General features: G+C 39.8%; 1 protein-coding gene across 1 annotated transcript in view; it reads right to left on the bottom strand.

Annotated features, from left to right (window-relative positions):
- FAT3 (FAT atypical cadherin 3) overlaps positions 1–26,228 on the bottom strand; it is a 575,495-nt gene that overhangs the window by 142,041 nt on the left and 407,226 nt on the right. The gene's annotated exons all lie outside the window — the stretch shown is intronic.

The following is a 26,228-nucleotide window of genomic DNA, read 5'->3' as shown; positions in this document are numbered from 1 at the left end:
CATGTATACACTTTGGAATGGCTAAAACAGGTTAATTAACATATATATTACCTCACATAACTTTTTTTGTGGTGAGAACACTTAAAATCTACTCTCTGGCGGCGTGTAGTGGCTCATGCCTGTAATCCCAGCACTTTGGGAGGCCGAGGCAGGTGGATCACCTGAGGTCAGGAGTTCGATACCAGGCTGGCCAACATGGTGAGACCCTGTCTCTACTAAAAATACAAAAAATTAGCTGGGCATGGTGGTGCGTGCCTGTAATCCCAGATACTTGGGAGGCTGAGGCAGAAGAATCACTTGAACCCAGGAGGCAGTGGTTGCAGTGAGCCAAGATCACACCACTGCACTTCAGCCTGGGCAACAGAGCGAGACTCTGCCTCAAAAACAAACAAACAAACAAAAACTACTCTCTTAGCAATTTTAAAGTATACAATATATTGTTATTACCATTAGTATAATCACCATGATGTAAAACAGACCTCTTGAACTTGCCTCTTGCCTAACTGAAATTTCGTATCCTTTGATCAACATCTCCCCATTACCAATCCCTCCTGTCTCCTCTTTCACCTCTAGTAACCACTATTCTACTCTCTGCTAAATTTGACTTTTTTAGATTCCACATATTTGTGAGATCATGTGGCATTTATCTTTTTATTTGAGTTAACATAATGTTCTTCAAGTATATCCATGTTTCCATGTTGTCACAAATGACAGTATTTCCTTCTTTATTATTATTTTTTAGATCGAGTCTCGCTCTGTTGCCAGGCTGGAATGCGGTGGGACGATCTCCACTCACTGCAACCTCCGCCTCTCAGGTTCAAATGATTCCCCTGCCTCAGCTTCCGGAGTAGCTGGGATTACAAGTGCACACCACCACTACCAGCTAATTTTTTTTTTTTTTTTTTTTTTTGTATTTTTAGTAGAGACGGGTTTTCACCATGTTGGCCAAGATGGTCTCCATCTCTTTTTTTTTTTTTTTTTTTTTTTTGAGGCAGAGTCTCGCTCTGTCGCCCAGGCTGGAGTGCAATGGCGCTATCTCGGCTCACTGCAAACTCCGCCTCCCGGGTTCACGCCATTCTCCTGCCACAGGCTCCCGAGTAGCTGGGACTACAGGCACCCGCCACCCCACCCGGCTAATTTTTTTTGTATTTTTAGTAGAGATGGGGTTTCAATGTGTTAGCCAGGATGCTCTCGATCTCCTGACCTCGTGATCCGCCCGCCTTGGCCTCCCAAAGTGCTGGGATTACAGGCGTGAGCCACCGCGCCCGGCTGGTTTCCATCTCTTGACCTCGTGATCCGCCCGCCTCAGCCTCCCAAAGTGCTGGTATTACAGGCGTGAACCATCACGCCCGGCCGATTTCCTTCTTTTCAAAGGCTGAATAGTATTCCATTGTGTATATATACAAACATAAGTCTTCATTCATCCGTTGACGGACAGTTATGTTGTTTCCATATCTCAGGTGTTGTGAATAGTGCTCCAATGAACATGGAAATGCATACTTCTTTTCTTGTTTTAATATAGGAAAATATTGTCTTTATTTTTAAAATATATTTTTTAGTATTATATTTCCATAAGTTATTGGGGTACAGGTGGTATTTGGCTACATGATTAAGTTCTTTAGTGGTGACCTGTGGGATGCTGGTACACCCATCACCTGAGCAGTATACGTTGCACCATATTTGTAGTCTTTTATCCCTCCTTCACCTTCCCCCATGTCCTCCAAATCCATTGTATGCCTTTGTATCTTCATAGCTTAGCTCCCACATATCAGTGAGAATATACAATGTTTGGTTTTCCATTCCTGAGTTACTTTACTTAGAATAATAGTCTTCAATCTCATCCAAGTTGCTGCAAATGCTGTTAATTCATTGATTTTTATGGCTGAGTAGTATTCCATCATATATACATATGTGTATATATATGTGTGTATATACATATGTGTATATATGTGTGTATATATATACACACACACACACACATACCACACACACACACCACAGTTTCTTTATCTAAGACTTCTTTTCAATATACTGATTTTATTTCCTTTGCATATAGACCCAGAGGTTGGATTGCTGGTTCATAAGGTAGTTCCATTTTTAGTTTTTGAGGAAACTCCATACTATTTTCCATTATGGTTGTCCTAATTTACACTGGGAAAACAGTGTACAAGGGATTCCTTTTTTCCATATCCTCCCAACACTTTACACAAAGCTTTTCTTAACATTAGACCGAAATCTAACTGCCAGTACTTACTATCCTAGAGTGCTTGGAGCTTCCTATAGACTAGTTTTACTTGTAGCTATACAGAAAAAGTCAAATTCCTCTTCCACATTGCCCCAGCAACCTATTGTTGTGTAACAGAAAATTATGTGACTTAAAATAACTGGAATCTTTTTATTGTCTTTCATGGTTCTGGGGGTTGAATGGGGGCGGTTCTTATTTGGAGCCTCTCATGCGATTGACGTCATAGGTAGCTGGGGTTGTAGTCATCTGACATACCTGCTGGTTGATGATGGCTATTAGCTGGGACCTCAGCTGGGTTCTAAGAGCAACTGGCCTAAAAGAAAGTGGCAGCCATCAGTTTCTTAAGGCCTTGGCTCAAAAACTGGCACAGCATCACTTGTACGACATTCTACTGACCAAGAGTCTCAGAGTCCAGATTTAGGAGGTGAGGACATAAACCCCACCTCTAGATGGGAGGAGGGTCAAATAATTTGGGAGGCTATGTTTTAAAACTGCCATCCTTATAAAAATCCTTAAATATATTTGAGAAATCTCAACCCAGGTTGAAAAACTAATTTGTATAATTATCTCTCAGATGATTTATTATATATAATGAGTCCTTATTTATTGTATTGTTTACATCTTCCAAGATGTTTTCCCATATACCAGCTTCCTTCTTAAAACACGATGGCCAGGATAGAGCAATCGCATATTAAACTTACTCAGAACTGTACAAAGCCCGTCTGTTATCCTAGAGACAATCTCACACCTATTTCTTCAGTCGATGACTATGCTTATTTTGGGTGGCAGCCACGCCACACAGCACTGTGATATGAATGAATTAAAGCATTTAGGTCTTTTCCTAGAAAAAGCAATACATAATATAATCACACCTGTAAGTGTGTGGTTTCCTTTTGGGGGTATAAGTGTAGGATTTTATATTTGTCTCTACTAAATTTCATGTTACTGGAAACTTTGGCTCCCTACTCTAGGCTGTTGGGATAATCATAATGATAACAGGTAACATGCATTAAAAGCTTGCTATGCATCAAGCATTCACTGTGAGATGCAGAGCCCTGCATGGTCTCCTTTGTTACAACAATCTCACAAGATAGATACTGTTTTTACACCAGTTTAACAGATAAGGAAACTGAATTATGAACTGGTTAAAGGTCACACTATTCTTAAGTGGCAGAGCCTTGTATAGTCAAAGGTCACACTATTCTCAAGTGGCAGAGCCTTGTTTTAAACCTGGCAGTTTTGGTTCTAAGCCAGGGATCAGCAAACTATAGCCCAAGGGCAAAATCTGGTTGCTTGTTTTGGTAAATAAAGTTTTATTGGAATGCAGCCATGCTGCAATAACATATTATCTATGGCTCTTTCCTGCTACAAAGGCATGGTTGAGTAGTTTAGGCTGAAATTGTATGGCCTACAAAGTCTGTTAAGTGCCTTTAACAGAATAAGTTTGCTGACCCCTGGTCTAAAACATTATGTGCCGCTGCCTCTTTGGTTATACTGATAGCACTTATTGCACACCTGCTTTGCTCAATCCTCTGCTTGATCATTTACCTAAGATTGTCACTTTTTCACAGGAATCCTGTAGGGATTGCCATTCCTATTCTGCAGCTGGAGACAGTGAGGCTTAGATGTTAAGAATATTCTCAAGGCCATTCAGCCGGAAAGTGACAGAACACAGGTTTGTGCCCAAGTCAGTCTGGCGTGGCAGCACGTGCTCTTTTCCCTACCCTGCGCAGCCCATGTAGAAGCATCTGTTAACCATCTGTTCAAAATTCCCTTCCCACGTGTGCCTTTGGATCAACATTGAGCACTTCGATGTGCTTCTAGAATCAAGCCTCCTTTTCCTCCTTTGATAATAGGGACCATCTTTGACTGGCTCCAGTCTTTTGGCACCTTTCTGTCCTCAATGCTTGAAAACTGCCACTGGGTTGTGGGGTATGGCTGCAACTTCTTTCAGCACTCAAGACTTGAGAACCTTATTTTGTGCAATTAGATCCTCTCCTACTATCTTGTTACATGGTTACATCATCAGCTCCCTCTCACAAAATTTGTTCTACCTTTCTTTGCACAAAAATTATTCTCCCCGATCATGGAGACGGGAGGGAGGGCCTGGGTGGTCTTGGTTTCTCTCTCTGTCTTATTTATCAGGTACTCCGTGTTAACCACGTGTAGGCAGTCTTCCAAATGCTTAACAAATATTAACTCATGGATCCTTTTATCAGTCTTGGAGTAAGATATGATTATTATCCCCACACAACAGATTAGAAACAGGGCACAGAAGGGTGAAACATAGTAGGATCCAACCTGGTCTGGGGTCTGTGCTCCTAACCATCACATTATGCTGCCTTTCATCTAAATGCTTGCCCCACCCCATGGGCATGGCCACCTTTTCTTTCCTCTGAACACAGTTCAAACATGTCCTTTCCCTGGCCTCAGCACCACAGTTTCAGCATGTCCTGTGCAGGGATGACAATTAGATAGCATGTGGGCTTTGGCTGCTCTATCCTGCCAGCTGCACCTGGAGGCCACAGGAAACATGAACAATTCACTGTTCATTCCAAAGGTGGAACGTGGTCTCAGACTCTTCCGAGATGGAGCTTTCCAGACAGCTGTCACTACCAACCAATCTGCCACCGTCTAGGCGTACTTCTTGTTCTAGGTGAAACAGCCAAAATATCACGTATTTTTACATTCATACTGGGGTTGCCTTTACTAAATAAAATGTATAGGAGGCCATTGGCTTGAACTGAATGCCTGCACCAGGATCAACAAACCAAACCAAACCAAAATGGAGTCACGCATGCTAACGTTCCATGCTACCAAGCCAACACTAAGTTGTTTATCTAACCTTCAGAGAAATCAGGAGAGAGAGACAGAACAGCCAAATCCCCAGACAGGTCAGGTTTAACTGTAACAATAAGAAAGTCCCTTTGTTTTAACCTTTGTAACTTTGAAATGACTGATCCGCTTTCTGTTCTGTTTCTGCTTTCCTCAGCCATTTTCTGTCTATAAAGCCAAGCTCCTCTGCTCAGCTCATCAGAACTTTCATTCTGTTTTATAGAATAATATGTTGCCAGATTCTAGAATCACAAATAAAAGCCAGCTAAAATCTTTAAACTAAATTTGTTGTAATTTTGTCGGTCAACACTGCATACCTTCCCCCTATCCTGACCATCCCCCGACTTCTTCCCCAGTACTCTGCGCCTTCCTTCGCTCTGATTCTCCTGATTGCTGCGAGCTATTTTAGCACTTGATACTCTTCTAAGGTAGAAGACAGAGCTCAAAAGAGATTTATTTCTCCCTCCCCCTTGCATTATCAAAAGTCTCAGGGCCAAGCTGACAGGTTCTGGGCAGGGAAGAAATCTAAAGATGAAGTCTTTTAAACTAAGGTAGAATATCCAACCACATGCAGCAAGAAGGCTTCCAATGTGCTGCCACATTGACCCTCTCAGCTCTCTGGTGAACGAATGTGAACTCATCTACATGGGCCACTAGGCTGGTCATCTCTGGCTGGGATTAGCCTTTCCCTTTACCTAAAGATATTATACCTAAATAAAATATTATCATTTTCTGTATGTATCCTAATGGGTAAAATGTTAGGATGCCCTGTGATAAATTACTAATAATATGTTACCCTTCTCTTGGATCTGATTGATTTAAAACAATATGCCTAGAGAGGTCACTGGATCCTAGGAACACAGTCTCTATGGGTAGCAATTTAATGTGGCTGTTGAAAATTAATTGTAGTAAAGATGCTTATCTATTTTCACTATTTATTTACAAGACCCTGTAAATCACCAGTTATGTGTGCTTGGCTGTCTCTACTTACTGGTCACCACATAGGTAGAGAAATGTATGAAGGTACCCACCGTTGAGTATTTTCCTACCTCTGTCATAGGCTCATATGTCCCAAAGAACCCCAGGATAAAGGGAAACTGCCTTTCCTTACCTCTGTTATATACTCAGGAAAGCACAAAGTCACTAGACGTTAAGAGAACTCAAGAGTAAATGAGAGCTTAGGTATCATTCTCGTTCAATCCATTTGTTTTACAGATGAGGAAACTGAGGTCCAGACAGATGTACTTCTTAGCCTAATATCATCTTATTAGAAATAACCTCAATCTTTCCAAGAGATTAGTTCCAAGCTGGCTTTTGAGCCTCCAACAAGGCTTGCATTCATAAATTGTCATCTATGTGTGTGTGTATCTGTGTGTGTGTGTGACTATTTGTGTATGTGTGTTAACTTGATATTGCAGAAGTTTTAATTTAGGTGTTTTCCAGAATGCTGAGCTCTTAAAAATAATAAAAAAGAGAAGAACTGCATTTAAAGTAGATGTAGTGTTTGCTCTCCACTTTTTATCTTCAAAACGTTTCACAAACCTTAAATACTTAATCCTTTCAAGATAGTAAAAAGGTTGAAAGAAACTTTATCTCCTCTTTACAGGTGGAGAAATAGAGAAATGACCTTCTCAAAGAATACTCAGGAGCTGTTATAAAGGTTGAGGCTGGAATTCAGACCTTTTTGTCTACGGTCTCAGACTACTGCATTCCTGGGAAGACAAGTGCTTCCTGCCATTTCTGGAAAGAAAAGTATACACAAACAGTAAATTAAAGGGTAGGTCTCAAAGGAACAGCAACTCTTGAAGATAAACTTTCTGAAAGGTGAAGTCATTGAACTAAAATTAACCTGTGCTATCACCCATGGAGAAAAAGCAAAATAAGGCAGTATTAAACTGTCTGCCCTTAATGTCATTACATGTGGTTTCTCTTATTTGACCTATGATTTGGTATTAAGAAATAAACCAGAGATGGATAGGTGTTCCAGTCACTCCCCATTCTGCTTTCCTCATTCTGTGATGCTTCAACACATGTCTCTGCTATTTCCAATCTCAGTAAATCAGTTATTTCAGGAGATGTAAACTTACTATGTTGAATAAACTTGTGGAATGGTTTATAAGGGAAAGTCTTCATCAGAAATAATATCAGAAATAAGGAAAAGAATGAAGGTTCAAAGGAAAGAAAGGAAGGAAGGAGAAGAAAGGAGAAAGGAAGAGAATTGAGGAAGAAAGAAAAAGAGAAAAACAGAATTAAAGAGTCATATGGTTTGGCTTTATCCTCACCCAAATCTCACCTTGAATTGTAATAATCCCCACATGTCAAGGGTGGGGCCAGGTGGAGGTAACTGAATCATGGGGGTGGTTTTCCCCATACTGTTCTCCTGGTAGTGAGTAAGTCTTATGGGATCTGATGGTTTTATAAATGGAAGTTCCCCTGCACAAGCCTCTAGCCTGCTGCCATGGAAGACAGGGATTTGCTCCTCATTCACCTTCCACCATGATTGTGAGACTGCCCCAGCCATATGGAACTGTGAGTCAATTAAACCTCTTTCCTTTATAAATTACCCAGCCTTGAGTATGTCTTTATTAGCAGCATGAAAACAGACTAATACAATAAATTGATGTCAGGTAGTGGGATGCTGCTGTAAGGATACCAAAAAATGAGGAAGTGACTTTGGAACTCAGTAACAGGCAAAGTTTGGAACAGTTTGGAGGGCTCAGAAGAAGAGAGAAAAATGTGGGAAAGTTTGGAACTTCCTAAAGACTTATTGAATGGGTTTGACCAAAATGCTGATAGTGATACGGACAGTAAAGTCCAGGCTGAGGTTGTCTCAGATGGAGATGAGGGACTTTTTGGAAACTGGAGTAGAAGTCACTCTTGCTATACAAAGAGACTGGTGGCATTTTGTCCCTGCCCTAGATGTCTGTGGAACTTTGAACTTGAGAGAGGTGATTTAGGGTATCTGGAAGAAGAAATTTCTAAGCAGCAAAACATTCCAGGGGAAGCAGAGCATAAATGTTTGGAAAATTTGCAGCCTAACAGTGTGAAAGAAAAGAAAAACCCAGCTTTGGGGAAGAAATTCAAGCCGGCTGCAGAAATTTGCACAAGTAATGAGGACCCAAATGTTAATCACCAAGACAATGGGAAAATGCCTCCAGGGCATGTCAGAGGCCTTCAAGGCAGCCCCTTCCATCACAGGCTTCCTGGAGGCATAGGAGGAAAAAATGGTTTTGTGGGCTGGGCCCAGGGTCCCCCTGCTCTGTGCAGCCTCAGGACACAGTGCCCCACATCCCAGCTGCTTCAGCACCAGCCATGGCTAAAAGGGGCCAACATACAGCTCAGGCCATTGCTTCAGAGGGTGCAAGCAAGCCTTAAGCCTTGGCAGCTTATATGTGGTGTTGGGCCTGTGGGTGCACAGAAGTCAAGAACTGAGGTTTGGAATTTTCTGCCTAGATTTCAGAGGATGTATGGAAATGCCTGGATGTCCAGGCAGAAGTTTGCTGCAGGGACAGGGCTCTCATGGAGAACCTTTGCTAGGGCAGTTCAGAAGGAAAATGTGGGGTTGGAGCCCCCACACAGACTACCCACTGGGGCACTGCCTAGTGGAACGGTGAGAAGAGGGCCACCGTCCTCCAAACCCCAGAATGGTAGATCCACCAACAGCTTGCACTGTGCACCTGGAAAAGCTGCAGATACAATGTCAGCCCATGAAAGCATCCAGGAGGGAGGCTGTACCCTGCAAAGCCACAGGAGTGGAGCTACCCAAGGCCATGGGAGCCCACCTCTTGTATCAGCATGACCTGGATGTGGGACATGGAGTCAAAGAAGATCATTTTGGAACTTTAAGGTTTAATGACTACCCTATTGGATTTTGGACTTGCATGGGGCCTGTAACCCCTATGTTTTGGCCAATTTCTCCCATTTGGAATAGGTATATTTACCCAATACCTGTACTCCCATTTTATCTGGGAAGTAACTAACTTGCTTTTGATTATACAGGCTCATAGGTAAAGGGACTTGCCTTGTCTCAGATGAAACTTTGGACTGTGGATTTTTGAGTTAATTCTGAAATGAATTAAGACTTTGGGGGACTGTTGGGAATGCATGACTGGTTTTGAAATGTGAGGACATGAGATTTGGGAGGGGCCAGAGGTGGAATGATATGATTTGGCTGTATCCCCACCCAAATCTCACCTTGAATTGTAATAATCCCCATGTGTCAAGGGTGGGACCAGGTGGCAATAACTGAATCATGGGTGTGGTTTCTCCTATATCATTCTCCCAGTAGTGAATAAGTTTCATGGGATCTGATGGTTTTATAAATGAGAGTTCCCCTGCACAAGCCTCTAGCCTGCTGCCATGTAAGACATGGCTTTGCTCCTCATTTTCCTTCCACCATGACTGTGAGATCTCTCCCCAGCCATGTGGAACTTGAGTTAATTAAACCTCTTTCCTTTATAAATTACTGAGCTTCAGTTACGCCTTTATTAGTAGCATGAGAATGGACTAATACAGAGTTTTCTCTGAACTGCCTTTAATAACTTACATTTTGCCTAAAAAGTTGTGCTTTTAGGAAAGAATACAATTTGAAAATGCTCAAACTGAAAATGCTCTGATCCATGGAACCAAGGGAACCTAGGCCTTGGGGCCAGTGAATCACGTTATTCATTTTGGTGAGCTTTCTCTTTGTCCAAAGACATTGCATTATTGGGAAGCACCAGGAGAAAGTCAGCTCATAGTCCATCCTTTCCAGGTACTCATGGTCTGTCTTCTGCAGGGTACTGATTCCTACAAATGTGTGAGCCACTCCAGGGCCTACCACAGGACTACACATAGTTGGTTCTCAACAACTATGTGTTGTTGGTTGAATGCATGCATGCATGAACCTTGCATTTCAGGACAATGAAGGTATCTTTTCTTCTGTGTGTTTAGACCCAACAACTGCTAAATGGCACTTTTTTTAGAAAGATCCTTGACCAATTCACTTTGGCAGCAGCTTCTGATATTACAGCTTTGTCCAAATCTTTTCTTTGCACTTCAGGAAATAAAGTATTTCCCAGCCTGACATCTCTTAAAGCTTTTTTTTTTTTTTTTTTTTCCCTGCAGAGAGGTATGCATCAGCTACTAATCTCATCACATTTCCATTTCCTTCCAGGCTCATCTGCTCATCATTTTCTATTCATAAAACTTGCTTGATTCTAATCTTCCCTATCAGCAGGAACTAAACACCTCCTCAAAGTTTCTTTAGCACAATGGTGATTACCACCCATGTGCTCACTCCCCCTTTCAAACAGATGGGTCCAATCTATGTGCTCACATGTGGGCCGTTAAGAAACTTCTGCCACGAACCAAGATGTGACATCATGTTAGCCGCAGGTCTAAATCCCTCTGCACTATTTCACAACTCCCCTGACATCAAGGCCTTAGTCGATACACTATTCCACATTCCCCTCTCCATGAAAGAGAATCCACCAGATATAAATTACAACAGAAAGTATATATTGGTAGCTTCCCTTCTATTTCATAGTGCTGGACTTCATGCTTTAAGTTACTTTTGTCTTGGCAGATTCTCATGCTTTAGCTCCACTGATGATGCTATTTGGATTTAAGCGCTAACTCTTCCACCAGGCACCAGGTTTTTGGCTTTTCTTTCCACAGTAAAGGCTTAATGCAAAAATAAGGACACGGCTCTAATTACTAGCTGAGCAAACACTGCTTTCTCCTCTCAGCAATTCAACAGGGATTTCCGGGTGATTTAGCAGGTAATTTAACACCTTGCCTACCTAAATATATGAATTTTAAATAGATCAACTTACAGAAATTAGGCTTATGTGTATGTATAATATAGACTAAGGTAGAGATCATGAACTGGTGGCCCAGAAATATGCTTTCTTTTTTTTTGGCCCATACAGTGTATTGTAAAAATTTCTGCCAACATTTAAAATGAGAGAGATTTCATATAAAAATTCAAATTCCCAGATTCTCCTAAAAATAAAAAAAAAAATACTGGCCCACCAGTCTCTGCTGTGTCCCTGACACTACAACAATGTCAGTTATCATTCATCATCACGGTTGTGCAGAAGCATTTCTTAGAATAGAAAAGTACTTCTCACTACTCATGTTCCTATAAAAAATGGTTATAAACTATAAATGGGGAACACTGCATGTTTAGACAAATGAAGAGAGTATATTTCTTATTGTAAATGAAAAACATTTAGTATGTAAATGGCCTGCTACCTATATCACCCATTTATTATGTTTGACGGGTTCTGTGGGCATTTGAGTTTGTAACCCTTGGTTCAAGGTCTTGATAACAATCTCTCTGCAATGACAGTATGTACACTTTAATGTGTGGTAAAGATAAAACTGTAACTCTTGGAAGAGACCATTCAGAGCAGCAGAGGTGCACATTCATCATTCCTTCTCCAGGTATTATGATTTCAGATACTATAGTTTTAGAAGAATCAAAATAAATTAGAATAAAAAATTAAAGCATCTTTATCTATATCATAGTTTAGAACAGAAATATGAGTCATCTTGGACAATTCTCTTGTTCCTCCCAACATCTCATCAGTCATTGACTAGGGACATAGCTGGCTGTGAATTATATATTGGCAGTCTCTTAGTCGCTTTCTATTGCTTACAACATAACACCTGAAACTGGGCATTTTATAAAGAAAGGAAACTCATTTCTTACAGTTATAGAGGCTGAGAAGTCCAAGGTTGACGGATGCATCTGGTAAGAGCTTTTTTCCTGGTAGGGACTCTGGAGAGTTGTGAGGCAGTGCAGGGCATCATGTAGGAAGGGGACTGTATGTACTAACTTGCTAGCTCAGGTCTCTCTTCTTCTTATAAAGCCCCCAGTTCCCCTGTTATGATAACCCATTGATCTATTAACCCAATAAATCCATTCATAGCAGAGCCCTCATGATCCAATCATCTCTTCAAGGCCCTGTCACCCAATACTGCCACACTGGGGATTAAACTTCAACATGAGTTTTGAAGGAAGCAAATACTCAAACCATAGCAAGCTGCCCTCCTCAGGACACATGGGGCCCTCTGCCTGGATGCACAGCTTGGCAACAATGAACGTGGGCTGGATTCAGTGACCTGGGGCCCATTTGGCCAGGTGTCCCTGCATAGGGCACAACCTATACAATATAACAATGCCCCTAAAGTGCTACTTCTTAAATGTCAGTTATATTTCTTGGCCCCTTCTCTATCCTTGGTGTCAAGCTCTCATTATCTCCTGCCTAAACCATTGCATCTGTCTTCAACTTGGTCTTCCTGACTCCAGTATTGCCTCATCCAGTGCCATTCTCCAGAAGACCGAAATTCCAAGCATGTCAATCTCCTGCTGAAAGGTCTTTACTGGCTCCTTATTGCTTATAGCAGATTTCATAAATGGTGTCATGGAGAACACCAAGCCTCCAAGGTGCTCCCCTTAAAAGAGGGGCCAGGATCCTAGAAGTTTGAAAAACATTATAAACCCCTCTTGGAGCCTTACAATGTACATGATTGGAGTAAAGACCAAGGGAGTCTAAGCAAAAGAAACTGCTTAACCATTTAAACCAGTGTTTCTGAAACATATTTGATGGCAGAATTCTGAGTGGTGTAGGTCTGATATTTCAAGCAACATACTTTAAGAAGTGCTTAATTACTGGATTAAGTATATACTCTTCAGTATTAACATACAAGATCCTGTAGTATTGACACCATCTATCCACTGTGCTATTCTTAGCTTCCAGTGTCTATCCCCGCTACACCTAGAGTTTTAATCACACAATCATATCACTTAATTCAACATAAATTTATAGTGCCTGCAATGTGCAGTGTTTTAGATACTGGGTGTCTTAGTCTGATTTGTGTTGCTGTAACAGAATATCTGAGACTGGGAAATGGAAAAACGATAGAAGTTTATTTGGCTCACAGTTCTGGAGCCTGGGAAGTCCAACATCAAGGTGCCATCATTTGGCCAGGATCTTCTTGCTGCATCATTCCATGGCGGAAGGTGGAAGGGTAAAAGCAAGACAGTAAGAAGGCATAGCTTATTCTTTTTATCCAGAACCCACTCCTGAGATAAGAGCTTCAATCCATCCACGAAGGCACAGCCCTCTAACCTAATTACCTCTTATAGGTTCTACCTCTGACATGGTTGCATTGGGGATTGTTTCCAACACATAAACTTTGGGGGACACATCCAAACCATAGCACTAAGTAAACAGTGGTAAAACAATATAGGCTCCTTTCCCTCACGGAGCTCACAGCCCATTTGTTCTTCCAACATGGAGTACGTACTTCCAAGGCCCTTGCTGCTTTGATTGGGGTTCCCACTGCATGGTATCCCCCTTACTCCCTACTCTTGTAGTTCTTATAAAATCCTCTGAGGCCTGCTGTACTGTTTGTCCCTTTATGATGCCTTCTCAGAGACCACATTCAGATAGAATGACTCCTTTGTATGTTTCACTTGACTTTGTTCAGATGCTAACATGTCCCAAATTCCATATCTAATTGTTGCATATCTGTCTTCTTCCACACCCCTGCATTCAGTTAGCTTGTAAGCTCTCTGGGGGATAAGACAATGCCATATCATCCATTGTACTGGCAGCATCCAGCACATGTCCTGACACATAACAGATGCCGAGCTAATATCAGTTCCTTTTGGTTTTCATAAGAGGCATCAGGAACAAGGCCTTGCATTGGTGAAGAAATTATCCTGTTTTGTTTTCCTACTTCTAGTAGCATGTTATTTTAATTTTGAGTTGGATCTTTGATTGTTAATAAGTTAGGTAGATATCCTGTTGGTTGGAAACAAACATTATTCATTATCCTATTAACAGCTATTAAAAACCCTGTGTACTCTTGTATTCATCACACAACAGGTAGTATTTGTTCTTTACACATAATAAAATTCAAGGCCCTGGGGAAATGGGTCTCAGGATACAGCTACTAAAACAGAAAGATGGTTCATCTTGGATAAAGTATTTTAATTACTTCCACAAGACGAAAGGGAGTACACGTAAACTTTAATTAAAGATCAACTCAGTAGACTTAAATAGATTCAAACAGATAAATTCAAGGTGAATACTGTTATTAATAACTAATATTTAGGAAGTATTTTTCACGTATGTGTATTCAGCACATTTATTATACATATATTTATAGTCACCAGTTCTTGCTTTCCAGGAGAATGTGAGACACACATGTTTAGTCCCAGGTCTAAATGAAGTTCCTCATCTGTGTTCCTTCAGAATTTATGCTCATTTCCATCAGATCACCTATGCACCTGTATTATAACCACTTTGTCTGTCTCTCCCAAAAGTATCTATATGGCCAGGTGTGGTAGCTCATGCCTGTAACCCCAGCAATTTGTGAGGCAGTGGTGGGAGGATTGCCTGAACCCAGGAATTCAAGATCAGCTTGGGTAACATGGTGAGACCTTGTTTCCACGAAAATTAAAAAATTAACTGGATGTGGTGGTGTGCACCTTTGGTCCCAGTTACTAGGGAGGCTAAGGTGGAAGGATTGCTTGAGCACAAGCGGTGCAGGCTGCAGTGAACCATGATATGTGCCACTGCACTCCAGCCTGGGCGACAGAGTGAGACTCTGTCTCAAAAAATATATATATATATGTATCTCTGAGTTCTCTGAGGGCAGACGTTGTGTCTTTCATTTTCTATTCCTGGTGCCGAGGGCAGGATAAGTAAAGGAAATGTATGGAAGAGGTAAATTGCCAAAGACAGAAAAACTCAGACATGAAAAATATTAGCAGAGAAATAACTCAATGTATCCAGAAAATGAAACCAATCACAAATATAAAATATAAAATTGACCAATCAAATGAAAAGTCTGGAAATGTTACTACTGTAGTAAAGAGTGTTTAAATAAAATCACGAGTGTTCTAATATCTCTTTCATTATAAATTCTTGAAAATTTGAAATGCTTTTTAAGTACTTACATGATGTTAAAAATCCTCTTTCCCTGAGATAAGGGGAAAAAGCAATTATCTTTTGACCATGAAATCACATGGATTCAGAAATCCAATAATTTAAGAGAATGAATAATACTCTCCTAAAATATATTTTTTTAAAGCCTAAAACTTCCACTCCACTCCCAGTTAACATTCATCTGCTTAAGTTCCATTTAAAGACTCCAATGATTCTTCACTTTTGCTTTTCAACAGGGGAGGCAGACAGCTAAGGAAGAATGTTCTCATCATTCCGCCCCAGGCAGCCCCTATCATGAAGTCTAAGTAATGTGAAAACAGTGGCTGGTGAACTTTCTGCAGATGTCAAAAGCCAAATAGATTAAATGTGTTAAATAATGAAAGATAAAGGAGAGTCACACTGCCTCTGGAGTCAATTAAAAATGTATAACTCAGTTGTGTATCTGTAAATTCTAGAAATAGTCTTTTTGCCCAGCCAAAAACATTGAAAAGGCATTTCAAAAGAAAGACTTCCAATAACTACTCAGTTGTTTTGCTGAGTGAAAGTAGAATACAAGTAGTTTTTACAGATGATGATTTACAATCTTGGACATTACTCTCAGAGTGTTATTATCATGATCAAAGTTAACTCCCTACTAGAAGCTAAATTAATTCAGGCCAGAGTCATACTCTTGCTTATTGGATATATCCTCACCATTCATTTAGTGAAGCAGGGCATGATATTGCCCAGATAGTTGTACTTTCTCCCAGAACGTTCTCAGAAGATCAGGCCCACAACTACCTATGTGTGAAAGGTCCTGAGATTTCTGGTGGACAGCACTGGAGAAAAGTGAGCAATGAATAATGAATGTCTCTTCGTAAGAACTTTATTTAGTGGGGAGCCAAAGGTGTTTCTATTTTATGGCAAAAGCATTTTGGGAGAAATATTCTAAAACCACGTGTTAGAGTATGTGAGAGGCAGCAGAGATTGCCAAGCATGTAGAGAATTTAACACCACAGTGCACACTCACGGAAGATTATTTGCTCCAACTGTCCTGAAAAATCTCATTCTACGCTTAAACGTGTAACTTTGTGAATAAGCATCTTTCTTTTCCTTCTAGCTTTGTCAAAAGAGTATGTCAGGGATTCTAATATCCATCTAAACTAGGAAGAAATAATTCACCAAAATACATAGAGAATGTTCTGGGAAGCCTTGTCGTATAACAGTAAGAAGAATCAGTTTATGAAACTTCCAAACTGATTATATTTTTGCTACATTAAAAATTTCATCAGAGGCCGGGCGCGGTGATTCACGCTTGTAATCCCAGCACTTTGGGAGGCCGAGGCGGGTGGATCACAATGTCAGGAGATCGAGACCACGGTGAAACCCCGTCTCTACTAAAAATACAAAAAAATTAGCCGGGCGTGGTGACGGGCGCCTGTAGTCCCAGCTACTCAGAGAGGCTGAGGCAGGAGAATGGCGTGAACCCGGGAGGCGGAGCTTGCAGTGAGCCGAGATTGCGCCACTGCACTCCAGCCTGGGCGACAGAGCGAGACTCCATCTCAAAAAAAAAAAAAAAAAAAAAAAAATTCCATCAGAAAGCTTACAATAAAAATTATACTTGAATAGGCTTTAAGGCAATAGGGATGTCTATTGATCATAAAGAGCTATCTGTTTGCATGCTTCAGTGGATAGAACCATTACCATAACATGCAGGCTCACAGTCTTCCCTGGAAATCTCCAGAAATTACAAAAAAAAACAAAAAGATTGCATGAGGTATCAGGTCATTGCATCACCAGCAGCTGAAGGCTACTTGGCAAAGATGTATGACTGTTGTCCAAGTTCTGGTCCCTTTGGTTTTGAAATCAAATAATCAGAGTCCTAAGACATATTACTGCAATCCAGGAAAGGCTTACTGCGAGATCCATCTGTCCTCTTATGTAGCTTTGCCTTAGACAGACTTAGGATCCCTAGGTTGGCCCAAGTCTCAATGCTCTATCTTGGTGCTTTTGAGTTTGTGGGTCTGCTGCCAGGGTAATTTATTATGGAAAGCTATAGTGTGACAGGGACTCATCATGTTCTGAGTCTTCAGTAGCAACAATAATATTGAGGCCCCTTCATTCATACTACTTCCAAGCACTTTAGTATCTGTGATCACATTTGGTTTTCCCAACGACTTGACTAGGAAAGTTGGTGAAGAAATATTAACCCCACTTGATAACGGATGAAAAATCCAGGAAGATCAAAAGCTTTGCCCAGAGTCACTCAGCTTATAGGTGACAGCATAGCCATACAAGACTCAGCATGTTGTGAAATCCAGGTGGATAACACAACAAAATGTACGTACTCTTCCAGGAAAAATTAACTAAACATATTTGTTGCATAAGTGGGGAAGTAGCATGTCTTCATCAAAGAATTGTATTGTTTATATCAGAGTACTTTGAATTCACTATTCCTGATCTGTACTATGTATTATATGTTCAGTAATTACTCCTTGAGGACCTGCAATGTAAAAGCACTGTGGGAGAGAGATGATGATGAACAAAAACATGGTCCTTGCCCCACAGGAGCTTCCCATCTGGAGGAGATGACAGCCATGATTACAAATCACAAAGGGATGCGGAAGCAAGACAAAGCTCTATATGTAGGCTGTGTGCAAAAGTAGTCAGGCTAAAAATTCCCAATGGGATCATATTGATGATAACTGTTACTCTAGTATCTTGGGGAACCTGGCATTTTAAATAAATGCCCTTTACTTTTGGGGAATTAAATGTCCCCGCAGTAAAAATCTATATTATTGAGTTCTCTTCTCATAAGGTGATTACGGAATTCTTCCTCATAAAATGGGATGTTTTAAATCTATCTGGAGTGATGATGTATTTGTATTATTTCAGAGGGCTTCCTAGAGGATTCCTCAATGTCCTGCTTAACCTTAAGACTTTTAATTCTCATGAAATGCTATAGAAGAAAAGATCACAGGTTTTACACATCCTTTTGAAATGTAAGAAGTAAAGGTTTACAGGAAAGTTTATTTGCCCCAATTCTCCCTCCCTGTCTCAATGTGAACAATGAAAAATCAGTAGCTGTATTTGTTTCTGGTATCTTTTTTGAAGCAATCAGGGAGCAGATTCTGAGAGGCCTGATTCCAAGGATGGCAGGGAGGAGGAATGAGGTTTCTTGATAACACTGTTACACAACTGAACAATTCTTGACACTGTATGGCTCCTGGGATCCATTATGTGAGTAATACATTTTCTGAACTAAAACAAAGTTCATTATTCCCAAATTACAATAATTAATTCCACTGAATTAAAAAAACTAACTGAAATACATGGAAAATTCTGACTGCTTATTTTTAGTAATTCTATGTAAAAATTAAACAAGGTTGATTCTTATCTAATGACTATGTCATCAATTTTGTAATCCACATGACTTTATTGTGTGTTTCTTTATGAATAAACATTCCTCTCTCTCTCACACACACAGACACACACACACGCACGTACACAGTGATGTATATATACACACACCATTTAACTGTGGTTTAGGAAGATGCTTTGGGTGAGATTTTTAATCTGTCTTTGAATTGCTGTGGATAGGGATTAGGATCCAATTACTTCATCTGACACCACCACTTTATAATAGAAGAAAATTATCTTTGCTATTCCTTAGATTTTAAGTACCATGACTACCCACAGAGTCCCTGATCATAAGGAAAGGACCCCAGATGAATGGAAATCAGAGACAAAAATCAAGGGCTGGTATATCCTCTGTTACACAGTGTAATCAGCAGACCAGGCAGATTACTTGAAATTCCAATTTCTTTCCCCTCTGCTGAGAGTACACTTCATCTTCTGCTTTTCCAAACATTTTGAATTGTGACTGAGGATTCTGTGAGATATTACTGTTTCAGTCTTCCGAAAGTTGCAATTAAATACATTCTAAATAGATGTCACCTTGCCACCTTTTTGGAAAGGTATAAGAGAAAAAAAATTAGCCATCACAGGAAAATAATTCATAGTTAAGGCTCTTTCTTCTCCCTTAACCACATTCCATTGTGTCTTCATGGCAACAAATGTCTGTAATCAGACTCTGGTTCCAGCTTTCTAAGGACATCAGTGAGATTGGCAGGAGTGGGAGGATCATATCTCTTTTTACAAATATAAAAGGAAAAAAATAAAAGACCACCCTAGAAGTGACTGAATTTGCACCTGGGAGATCTTTTAAATAAATGAATCAAATTCTCACTTTATTGCCCAGATACTAGTAATCTTTCCTTTTCAAAAGAGTATAGGTGTTGCTATATTTATGACTTTCTTCCTAAAAATGAAATTTCTACAGTATCAGTAGCTAAATGAAGCCTGAGAACTTTCTGGAGAAATTGAAAGGACAATGCTAATGGTCTGGGGTTCACAGAGAAGGTATAGACCCCTTACAACTAATTTATTTTCCTAGCAGTCTTGTGTGGGTCTGATCAGACACCTCAAGGGTCAATTGCCATTACTTATTTTTCGTTACTTAACAATTCTTTCCCCAAATGCCATTCTTCTACTCAATTTCACTCTTTTGCAGTGTAATTGCATCCTACTGAATCAATGGGAATCATGTTCATGATTACTTGAACATGGTTTGTGATCTGAGGTGAGGAATTATGGCTTGCTCTGAACAGGTGCACATTTGGGCTTGGTAAGCATCTTGGAAGGCTGGGGTCAGGAATGTCATTATCCTCATCATTTCCCAAAGCTGGTAGGCTGTGGCTTACCTGAACTTGAACCCTCTGCTGGTGACTCTCAAATGGCAGCTCCATATATAAAATGTCTGGGTCAGCACAACAGTTTGGTTGCCAAAAATGAGACTTCTCTAAGATCTGAAAGAGTAACTCAGCTCCCAACTAGGAACTGTGCAGAAGCTCAAGAAGGATCAGACAATGTCTTCAAAGAGCCATCTTCACAACAGTAGAGTAAGAGAAAAACATTGCTTCTGGATCAGACAGGTTTGCCATAAGAATGCTGGTTTTTCCATTGTTTCTGAGCTGTACAACCTTTAGCAAATATAAATTATATCTCAATATCCATATTTGTTACATGGGAATAGCAATATCTACCTCACACAGATGTTACTAGAATTAAATGAAATAACATGCTAATTATTCGACAAACATATATAGAGAACCCATTACTTTCAATACTAGGTTAAGTACTAGAGGTTAAGCACTGGGTATACAAACATAAATAACCCTCCACCTCTGTTTTCTAAGGGCTGAATCTAGTATGTAAGAGTCCAACACAGTGCTTTACATTTAGCCAATGTAGGTTTTAAATGCAGGTTTATGGTTTTACTAAATCATTGTAAATTAATTTTTCTTTAAAATTGTTAACATGTTCATGCAAATAGAGCACTAACTGCTGTCATTAATATCTATCTATCTATCTATCTATCTATCTATCTATCTATCTATCTATGCTCATCCATCCATTCTTCTAGTCATTCATTTGCGAATAGTTTGTGTCCATCAGCTTAACACATTTACAGCTGGAATGAACAAATGATTTAGTATTCAGTAGACCTCTGGAAAGACTAAAGATTTGAGAGCAAAAGCTATATAAGTAATGATTTTAATGACACTAGCCTCATGGAATGGTCTTAATGCAAATGACTTTGTCCAAAGACAGTGAGAGCCTCTTCCAGGAAAGACCCTTATGTGAACTGCCATGATTATTCTCTGAAAACTCCAATTCAGCATTGCAATCATGAAAATGGCTATGATTAGCCCCCTAGTGACCTGAGAGTGTTAATGCTACTTCCCAAAGTGTCAAGCAAACAATCAAGAAGAGCATTGGTGCTGGAAAAATCAGGCTTGTCACTCAGCACAAGGTGGTTTCAGATATGCATGCCCTAAGTCAGACATGACAAGCTCAAACTTCACTGGGAGTTCCTGCAGGGAGGTGTTCTAGAATCCTCTTTGCCTGTTTATTATCACATTTAATTAGCCACCAAGTTCTGTTAATTCTACCACCTAGATCTATCTAAAATCTATCCTCTCTTCTCCATCCCCTATCTTAGTTCAGATCCCTATTCATTCTTATCTAGACCTGGGCTATAGCCTCCTGACTGGTCTCCTTTTATCTGATCTTCCTGTATCCACAAGCCATGCTCCTTTTTGCAGGCTCAGGGATCATTTTGTAAAGCACATATGATAATTGGTTTGCCAATATTTTCAGTATGATCTCCCAACAAACATACACGCTGTGCCTACTCTTCCTGTCTCTCTGGTTTTGTTACACACACCTTGTTCCTTCTCTCTGGAATATATACATTGTTCCTTTTTCTCTCTGACTACCTGGAAAATGTCTACTTTTCTTTTTCTTCATTTTTGAGTACTTATAGTGTTCTAAGCAAATAAGAGCATTGCTTTTCTAAAACAAATTAATTGATTTTATTTTCTAGTGCATTATTATTACAATAACCAACCGACATTATCTCATTTAACTTTCAGAGTAAATGTTACTTAGGCTTTAGGGTTCAGTTAAAATGCCATTATACTGCGATTTTTAAAAATCCTACTGCCCTGGACAAGGTCAGCCTCTGCTTCTTCTAGTGCTTAACAACCTTTGGAAGAGATGTCTATGTAATCCCTTCTCTACGCTTCTTGTGCTTGTTTGCTGGACTTGGAACAAAAAGAACTTGCTGTGACCTTAGTATCTAAGCCAGTGCTGGATACACATTAGGTTCTCAAACGTGTGGTATCGCACTGACACAGTTGACAGAAACTGAACAACAGCTTGCTTCTCTCTCCCTTCCGGAGATAATCCTTTTTCCAGAAGAAGCAGGTAGACTTCCATACTCAGGGTCTGGTTATTAAGAATTCTTACCATAATTAAACCAGTAATGTATTCCTCTGTATTAAAACTTCAGATACTCAGAGAGTGCTTTGGAGGCTGGAAAACTTCCTATAACTTCCAAAGGTGCCAATTTATCACAACAGAGTTATTGGGGACCCAGAGCTTCCTAGCATATTAGGTAGTAGCACATATTAAACCAATGCTTTGCAGCAAAGTGTACTTAAAAGCACTGCTCTGTTAATTGAATATCAGACTAATGCTACTAATTAATATTAGAAAACCTTTCAAAAATGGAAATAAAGAGTATCAAGAAGTATTTATATACCCCTAAACAATCATCTCTATTGTGAGGATTTCCAAATCTGTACCTACAGCTTCAGTTTCCTGCACAAGTTTTCATCCCATATATCTAAGGTCTCAGTAGGAAGTTTCACTTTTCTGCCCCCCTTGCATCTAAAACATAACGTGCCAAACTCAACTCATATCTTCTCTCTCAAGTCACATCAGCCTTTCAACCTAGGGACCACCATGCTTTCATTTACTTAAGCTTATAGAGCTGCGGGCTCTACCCTCTCTGTCTCATACTAATTGTTCTTCTCAGAATACTGCTGTCCAACTCTGCACGTACGCTTCAATTGCTCTACCCTAGACCTGGACCCTATAATTTGATAACTAAGTCACAATCTCCTATCTGGTATTCAAGCCTCAAGTCTTTTCCTCATCTAGGACATTGTAAACATGGTGCTAAAACAATCAATCATTTTGTAGACAAGAGACCACCAAGACACCAAATTCTATCACAGCCTTGCCTCATATTACCTATTCAAATTGATTTCCTAAACTTTCATGTACAAGGCTTCAGCTAGTAACACCAGAATGTGCCCAGTTCACTTGAGTCTTCCCCCAAACCTTCCAGAATGTAGACTTGTTTTATTCATGTATTAAGTGGTTACTGAGCCTGTTTCTTCCAGAGTGGCTCCCAGTTGGATCCACACTGTCTAACAAGGCACACGTAGCCTGCTGACATCCAGCCTTGTGCCTCAGTCTTTGCTACCCTTGTGTAACCACTGTCCCTGTCTCCCCTACTCCACATCTTCCCTCCTCTCTAGGCTCTAGTCAGCTACCTGCCCCTTAGCAAGCCTGCTGTTCTTATGTCTGGAACACCCTGTGCGGTGAAGTTTTTTCCTGGGTCTAACTTTCAGTGTTTTTTAACATCAATCTCAGTGGTTATCCCACAGGGAAGCAGTCCTTCATCACCTTTCCACCGTCCAAGTCAAGCATACCTGCTCTGTGATCTCTCCCAAAGCACTTATCAAACTGTCCCCTGGAAGACAGGTGGAGGGTCATTTGTTTTTGTATCCCCAGTGCTTAACCTCTAGTGCTTAACCTAGTATCTGGAAAGTAATGGGTTCTCTATAAATGTTTATTGAATAATTAACATGTTATTTCATTTAATTCTAGTAAAATCTCTGTGAGGTAGATATTGCTATTCCCATGTAACAAATATGGACATTGAGAGGTAATTTAAATTTGCCCAAGGTTGTATAGCTCAGAAGCAATGGAGAAACCAGGATTCTCATGGCAAACCCATCTGATCCAGAACCAATGTTTTTCTCTTACTCTCTACTGTCGGATGATGGCTTGCTGTGAAGAGGTTTATCATCAATTTTTTCAATTATTAAACCATAAATGCATTGAGGGTATAAGCAATATCTTATTCATTTTTGTGTCCTTAGCCACAGAGCAGGCATTCAAAATATGCTTACAGGGTTAATGAGTAGGTGAGTGCGTGAGTAGTGGATGAAAAAAATGCCTGTTCAAACTTCATCCTACTTCCAGGAGCATTGATTGTTATATCGCTTCTATAAGCTTCTCCTCTATGTCTCAAATTTTATTCTGATCTTTCTATAAATAGATTCTAATAGCATTCAATCACTCTCTGTATTATAATTAAATTATACGTTGTCTTTACTCATGTTTGCTTCCTCACTCCTTAAACCTTTATGACAATGCTACCAGTACCTAGCATAAGAAACAATTAGTAAATTGATATGAGTAAATTAGTAAATTAAATGAATAAAAAAATATATCCCCTGAGGGCAAAAATAAAACCAATGGAAAAAGTAAAACAGAAGTTATAAGACAGAGCAAATCTGAGGAAGGTGACAGGAGACTATAGGCAATTGGAATTCATGATCTATAACTGAACATGAAACTCTGAACAATTAGAGTCATTCATTCAACAAACATTTATTAAGCAATTTTTATGTGTTGCCATTATGCTAGGTACTAGCATTATGACACAATATAATTTACTGAGGAGACTAAAGCACCTCCCTTAAATTATTAAAAAAGAAAAACCAACCAAACAAACAAACTTTTGTATTAGAGATATAAAGAGAGGATACAGATGAAGGCATAACCAACTGTGCCCTTGGGGGGTCTTCTTACTGCCTTAAGGGCTTTTTTTTTTTTTTTTTTTCCCAAGAGAATGAATCTAAGGCCTCACAGAAGTCCTTCAGCCACCAGAGAGCAAGACACTATCATTATCCTAGACTTTAGATGACATGAAAGCCATTTGCTATGCATAGGTCACCAAGAAAAAGTAAGGGTGGAACCTGGATCAGCTGAATGATGCTGCCACTCCTTGTTTAAGTACATGTTTTGTAAAGTCTGTATCTCTGTGGTCTTCAGTGGGAGCTGAACATCTATAAGATGGAATTGAAAGATGGGTGGTGTTGATCTAGGTCCGTATTTCTCAACAAGGGCAGTATTGAACATTTGGGGTCATACAATTTTGTTGTGGGGGTTGTCCTGTAGGATGGCTGGCACCATCCTTTTCTCTACTGACTAGGTACCTGCTCTCTGCTATTGTGACAACCAAAAACTGTCTCCAGGCATTTACAAATGTCCCCTGGAGGTAAAACTGGCACCAACAATGAACAAATGATCTATTCAAGGCTTAAAAAATATTTACAGGTTTGAGAGTAACTGGAAAGCAAAACATCAATGAACTTCCTTACATACATTTACATATTCAATAGCAAAACGCTGAGCTTTAGAAGGAGGATAAAGGGTATTGGACTGAAGGACATTCTAATAGCACCACAAATATTGTGAAATATTTTGCTTCAATAAATGCAAGTTGGTGGGTGAAGGGGTGGGTGATAGGGAAGACGACACAAAACCGAATTTGACTTAGCACCCGATTTCATAATGAAGGGTCAACTATCATGGAAAGAACCTGTTCTGCTCATTTTAAATAAATTGCTTTAGTTCTTAGGCATAAGAAGACCTATGATAAAGGCAGGAAGATGAAAAAATTTTTTAAAAACTACATGATTAAAAATAGTCTTTTTTCAGATTTGAATGGAATGTTCTCAAGACATAAATGGGCATTTTTCAGAAATTACAAGAAATAATGATTGATTGTGGAACTAAGCAGAATTCTGACACATGTTAAAAATACATTAATAAACAGGTTTGAAAACTTCTAGGAATCCCACATGGAGACTGAGGTTGGATGAGCAAAATTTTCTTCTAGCGCAAATTCAAAAGCAGGCAAACATACATTTTATAAGGAGTATCATCAACTTCACAGTAATTTAAATTCTGTATAAACCACTAGACTTGGAGTCAAGATAAAAAGGACTATGGTCCTGTTCCTTTGCTTGCTACATCAGCCTTGGATTGGATCCCTCTAAAGCTCACGTCCTCACCTTCCAAATAGCCAAATAATGTCAACCTCATGGAGCTGTAAATGTGATAATGTACATAAAAGTAATTGCAAACTCTAAAGCTCAGAGTTTATATATCAAAATTTTGATATATTAATTTTTCTTTTTGAGACAGGATCTCACTCTGTCTCTCAGACTGAAGTACAGTGGTGTGATCACGGCTCACTGCAGCCTCGAACTCCTGGGCTCAAGCGATCCTCCCTCATCAGCCTTTTCAGTAGCTAGGACTACAGGCATGAGCCACCATGACTAGCTAATTTTTTAAGGTTTTTGTAGAGATAGGGGTCTCAGTATTATGCCGAGGCTGGTCTCTAGGCCTCAAGTGATTCTCCCACCTCGGCCTCCCAAAATGCTGGGATTACACACATGATCTACCTGGCCCAAATACATTAATTTTAATCAATTTTTATATATGTTGTATGTGTTTTATGTAGGAAAATCATGAAAACAGGAAAATAAAATATTTTTGAAAATCACTCATGATCCCATTACTCAGAGATAACCACTAGACTCTCATAGATTCTGAGCATAGAATTTACTAAGAGTTTTAGAGTAGTCTTATAGTCTCAAGAGTATTCAGATTGAATGGATGTTTAAAAATGTTTTTTTAAATTAAATTTCAACTTAATTTTTTAAAGTAGT

The sequence above is a fragment of the Symphalangus syndactylus genome, chromosome 6, assembly GCF_028878055.3.
Source record: "Symphalangus syndactylus isolate Jambi chromosome 6, NHGRI_mSymSyn1-v2.1_pri, whole genome shotgun sequence".
Lineage (NCBI taxonomy): Eukaryota > Metazoa > Chordata > Mammalia > Primates > Hylobatidae > Symphalangus > Symphalangus syndactylus.
The sequence above is the reverse complement of the archived record's forward strand: the minus strand, read 5'-3'. Positions and strand labels throughout refer to the sequence as shown.